A 6,000-nucleotide genomic window follows, 5' to 3' on the forward strand; every position below is an offset into this window, starting at 1 on the left:
TCACATTGCCAGGACGCACTACAATTGTTCTGGGTACAATGGCATCCCAAAAACACTCATTTAGTGATTTTTAGGAAGAGTCAAAATGGTTCCTCTCTGACCTTGTGAAAGCTGTGACGCATGCAAATCAATCATGTTCACAGAATCCTGCCTCTGGAGCTCTTGAATAAATAAATCAGAAACCCACTGCATATGATTTTAAAACAAGGTGTTAGAAGAAGGAAACTGCTCAGGAATGAACAACCTAGCTTCCAATTAAAGGAACCTCCATTTTGATCCTCTCCGGCCAGAAGGCTGCTGCAGAGACTCTGCTCTCCTTACCAGCAGGATCTCACTGAAGTCAGCCATAATGCAGAAGTCCCTCAATCCCCAGAGGACTTTGCCCCAATGGTGACATAATATTGTAGATCCAGATGCATTAGGCTTAACTTTTTCCTCATTCAGTAAGCAGTAAAAAGGACTCCCAATTTCCCCCAGGTCATTCAGAATACAAACATACATCCTCCTCCATATATAAAAAATAATTAAAAAACACAAATGTCAATTTTCACTTCTCAACACAACCACTACATTCAGGCATTCATCTACATATATTACATTGCATTTATGTAGTCAAAAATTACAGGCAGATCCACTGCAATCAACACCAGCTCAACCATAATCAGGTAATGAAGTTGGTTAAGCTGTAATTTCAATTCTCCATAAGTACACTGTTCTATCAAAAAACCTTCACACCACAACCAAATCCCCAAACATGCATAAAGCCCAAACCAACCATGAGCAATGGCCATTCCAATAAATATTGCAAAATAAAAAATATTGTTTCTCCTTATCATTTCCAACTGAATAGTAATTGGCAAGAACAGCCAAAATAACCATTCCATACATGCTCTGCTCTTTATTTTCATGTAGACCTGAATGGAATGCTGGCTGTCTGGCTTTTCTAAAGTCAACCAATGCTGACGACATTCTATATCAATGGACTTCTAAAATACATGCTGAGAAATTCATTAAACAATAAGCTGGTGAACTTTCACAGTCTTGAAGATGGTAGTTCTCCCAGCTCCTGAGGAACCCACGGCTGAATGTTAATCACCTGTAGGTCCTACCACCACTGCACTGGTAAGCATTAACATTCCTGTCTCATCCCGTCTCCTCTCACACCAAACTGTCTGCTAACCCCTTTCACTTTGGAAGCCCTACTGCCCTCCATTTTCTTGTGAAGTCCATAGCAATTGGGAAGAAAAACTTATACATGACAGGTCAACACCAGCAGGAAAAAAAAGATCTCGCAACACTCAGTGTCCTATTACTCGTGATTATGCGCAGTCTATATCATTAATATCTAGCTAAACGAGAACATCGACGTGAATCCTTGTATGAGATATTCCCCCTAGTCCTTGTTCCTAAAAGACCGAGGCGCCATCCTCCATTTTATGGTAAAGCCCACAATGACATACCTGACTTCATGGCACTGACAACACAGCCCCTTCCAAAACCTCAGCCTTGCTACCGCGACAGTGTGCGGCTGACCGGGAGACAAAAAGAAGGAAGTCTAAGTGCGATCTCAAAAGCAAGAAAAAAACAGAAACATCCCACAAAACTAGGTGCTCTGGCTCGCCCAGAAAGAGGAAAAATCCACACGTTTAGGTCTGTAGCTTTAGCAGGAGAAGCCAGCAAAAAAAAAACCTGGACGGAGCTTCTCCGCTTATGTCTGGACATGGACCAGCGGCGAAGCCGTACTGTCACTAATGGAGGCTCAGGACGTTTAGCTGGTGCTGCTCGGAGAGAAGACCTAACAGTGCAATGGCTTCTCCGCTCAATCAGTCAGCGGCAGCTAGACGGGCGAAAGCGAGATCCCGAAACATATCTGCTCAATTTAATCAACTGTCCCACTGCTGGATCATGCAGCGCTGCTTCCAATGGAGACCATCATAAGTAGTTAGCTTTTAGCTTTCGACTTCCAAAAATACGTAGTTAGCTTGCAAGCTACCGAGCTAGAAATGTACAAAAAAAGGTTGGAAGGAAATATAAAGCTGCAATAAGACTGGCATTAAATGATTGTGTTCCAACGATCGCTTTGTCGGTGTATTTCTAATTTGCTCTCAGTCCCTCAAGTCACCAAGACTGGTCTTAACTAAGAAAAGGAAAGAAAGGAAAAACACTTGACTCTTTTCAGCCTAGTAAAGAGACACTCTCCAGATTTTTCCTGTCCACCACCACGTCTTGGTCATGACTCATTAACAAAAACTATGATCATATCAGTTCGCGATCGTATTTTACTCACGGGCTCGTCCAGAGAAAATGCTTCTGCTAAAAGTTGTTCTGTGTCTCATGCGTGTGCCTGGGCTACTGAATGATCGCCATCTTTCCTGCTTCTCCTTTGCTGCAGCTGCAGATGACCTGAGATCCGTCTGTGTCTGAATAATGAGCAACCACAGAGACAAGAAGACAATCTGCAAGCAAGCACAAAGAAGTTTTGGAGACTACTAAGCACCAGGGGGTGCGCAAGAGTTTGCAATGATGGGAGAGAATGGCCATCGTGGTGCACCCGAAAGACTCATAAATCTCAGTCATACCCATTTAGATAGAAAATCCATATGACTGGATTGAGTGTGTCAGCTACCAAAGAGCGTTCCAATTGTTTTACTTAAAATATTAGTCATGGTACCATTCGCTTGAATGGCCATTTTTAAATACTGTCGCGTCGCTGCGATTTCAATGGCTGTGCAACGCCTTACACTTTGTTGAATTACTGATTGGCCAGGTGCACGCTAGTGAAAGCAATTATTTATATATTTATTCCAGCATGCAAATGGTGTTTTCTAAGCCTGCAACTTTGCTATAGATTAAAGCAGTTTGGTGTGGTTAGGTTTCTGGAGAATGGAATTGATTTTGCTTTGTGACTGAATTCTTTTTGTTTTTTTTTTCTTTTCTTTATTCCCCAAATAAGGCAGTGTGGTCCAGAATGAAGTATAGCGTTATATGGGTTTTGAAACTCTTTGACTGATCTGTTGTATTTATCCAGAACAGCATCAACTGCACTTCATCTTAACAGAAGGCTGTAGACATAATGAGCCAAAGGATCAAAATCTAACATCATATAAATGTTATTAAGTGGGATTCTCTAATTACCTGGATATTACCTAATCAGTTTTACATCATGTGAATGCTACAGCCTAGCACAATTTGCTTGGCATGTTAAGTAACTGGTATCAAGGAGTGTAAAGACACTAATGTGCTATAGCTTTAACAACATGTCAAGCAGAATACCTCTTCTTTACCTTTGAACCTTAATGCATATGTAATGCATGTGTTTTAGATAGGTTATGCATACAAATTAATCAGCTCACATAAATATTCTGTAGTATAAAGGATATTAAATTCAGTTTTCACTAGTTCATGCTTGGATTTTTGTTTAGAACTTTTGGTAACACAACTTGGGACACAAATACTTAGTAATAACTCAGTTACTACTGAAGTACAAATTATGAACAAATCATGGACAAATATAGTTGCCACTTGAGAAAAGATTAATGATTCATTAATGATGAACAAACATGAAATCAGATTTTCACTTGTATTATTCATTACTTGTTCCTTCACTAGCTCCTTAGTAGTTCCTACAGTAGTTTATACAGGTTTACAGAATTAACAGTAACAAGTAACTGCATGGGATGAAAGACACATCATGCTTCATTAATGATGAACAAATAAGATCAGTATTCAATATATGTGTTATTCATGACTTATTCCTTAAGTAGATCCTTAAGTAGTTCCTTCAGTAGTTCACAAAGGTTTACAGAATGAACAGATATAGTGAATAGTCACTGCTTGAGCTGAACTGCGTCACGGTTCATTAATGATGAAGTAACATGAGATCAGTGTGTAACTATGATTTAGCTTGTGGTTAATCAATACAGAAGTGATTCCATAATGCTATATTATGTTTCACCCCATCAAGTAAAGTGCTACAGAATTGTTTATTGTCTTTGGTTAATACAGATATTGATTCAGCTGACTTAATACTTATGCATTGAAAAGTGCTACTTTTAATTGTTTGTCAAATGCAACACTAAGATGACGGTAACATTCTACATTGCAATTTCCATCATAAACAGATAAAACACGAAATAGAGCACCTGCACAAAACAAACACGATAACTGGTTTATACAGAGAGTTGAAGATTTTTGTGTGACTATCTGTTATGGTTGGACATTTTTGGTCACTTTGGAAAACGTGCACAATTGTAGATAACCTACTTTTTTTGAGAAGGTGTTTGCCTTTGATTGTCATGGGGGTAGAACTAAGGGGTGGGCAGATGCCTCCCCTCACCAAAAACGAAAAGGATATGGAACATTTCATTCTGTGAAGCAGAGCTGTCCAACCGGTCGATCAGCTCCAGCTCGATCACAATATGATAAATGGATAATGCTTGCGATCAGCAAACTGTACCGAGCAGACCTCTGGATAATCATTCCCCTTTCCTACTATTTTCGGTACCAGAGTTAGAGGAAGAGATCTCAGTGACTTTGAGAGAGAGATGATTGCCAGACACACTTGATTCATGCTTCAATGCTGGACACTGCTGAAGTATAGCTGATGTTTCGTTAGGAACAGTGACTAAAGTGATGTTGGTGAGGAATTCTTAGGGAAAGACAGAGACATCGATGGAAAAAGGCACATATTTCTTAATCTTGATGACTGTGCTTCAGTTAAACCAACAACATTTCTTATTCATTTGACTGACTGTCAGTCCAAAATGTGAGTAGATAGTTTGTCAAATTCAGGCCTTTGAGAACTTCTTAGACATGGATGTTATTTTTGTCATGCAGTGCAAAAACTTTCATTACTCCCTACACTTTTGCAAGTAGAAAAGTAAATACAAGAAGTCAACTTCTAAGCATTAGGAAGAAATATGGTCACATGAGTCATCCTTCACCTTATTGTCAACAAGTAGAAAAAATGCATGTGTGCTCCATGCCAAAAAACCCTGCCAAGTCCACGGCTTGTTTCTCATGGTGAAGAACTTTGGCAGCTGTGTTATGTTGTGGCATGTACTTTCCTGGAATGGATTTGCACCACCTAAGCTATTAGATCCTCAACAACAAAAAATCCAGCAGTCAAGATATACATTGCAGACTGACACTTAGTGTAGCTGCGATGAAGGTCTCAGAAAAAAAGTACTGATCTATCTTTAAGAAGATCAGAATTGTTCAGAATGTGGTATTTCCTTTGATTCTTTGTGGATCTTAAAGCAGGACAGTAAACTAGCATAACAGGAAGAACATCAACACCTTTAGGCTCCGGGAAAAACAAACAAGTGGATTCTTGATCAAATCAAGCCTTAATGTCTACTTGAAGCACAAATCACCGGATTAAATCTTACCATGGGTATGATCAATAAGTTGGATGGACCCAATCTTCATAAGAATTGACCTTCCATTGGGTAGAAAGGGCATTATGGAGGATTGTTATGTATATGGTTACCAGAAGTTGAAATAGACTGGACAGCACCTAATAATAAAGCTATTAGAAGGATAGGTAAATACAAATAAGTACCAATCGATTCGGAGTGGTCACACTCATCCTACGGTAAAGAGTTTCTTTCCTGATGGGATTGAAACCTCTTTAGACTGCAATGTCCCCTTTCACAAGACAGTTTTCATTTTAATGGTGTGATCAACCATGAAGATTATTTAAATGCCATGGTTATCACAGGAGATTAATTTTATTTTTGAATGCTTGTATATACTTGAATATTTGTCTCTGTCTTGCATTTCTATCTTGCTTGTCGTTGTTATTGCACTCACCGTGGGGTCTGAGAGTAACGTGATTTCAGTCCTCCATGTGTCCTGTACATATGGCAGAATTGACAATAAAGACTTTTGACTTTGACTTGACTTATCGCATCTCAACCCTGCTGAACACACTTATGGGGGATTTTAAAGAAGCTCTTGAGTCAGGGTTGTGTAATCAACAAAACATTACAAAAATGC

At 39.3% G+C, this 6,000-nt stretch overlaps 1 protein-coding gene across 4 annotated transcripts in view; it reads right to left on the reverse strand.

Annotated features, from left to right (window-relative positions):
• Window positions 1–2,687, reverse strand: part of LOC111838941 (zinc finger protein 462-like) — a 46,490-nt gene extending 43,803 nt beyond the window's left edge. Inside the window, exons 1-2 of one of the 4 annotated variants that reach the window (XM_072704906.1) lie at window positions 2,580–2,687; window positions 2,288–2,456 (exon numbers count right to left, since the gene is read on the reverse strand). The gene's annotated coding sequence lies outside the window, so the exon portion shown is untranslated. Of the gene's footprint in view, window positions 1–1,460; window positions 1,616–2,287; window positions 2,457–2,579 lie in introns of those variants that run through there. The other 3 variants (XR_011984724.1, XM_023802427.2, XM_072704913.1) reach the window with 3 other exon arrangements.
• Between the last annotated feature and the right edge of the window lie 3,313 nt (window positions 2,688–6,000).

This window comes from Paramormyrops kingsleyae, chromosome 2 (assembly GCF_048594095.1).
Source record: "Paramormyrops kingsleyae isolate MSU_618 chromosome 2, PKINGS_0.4, whole genome shotgun sequence".
Lineage (NCBI taxonomy): Eukaryota > Metazoa > Chordata > Actinopteri > Osteoglossiformes > Mormyridae > Paramormyrops > Paramormyrops kingsleyae.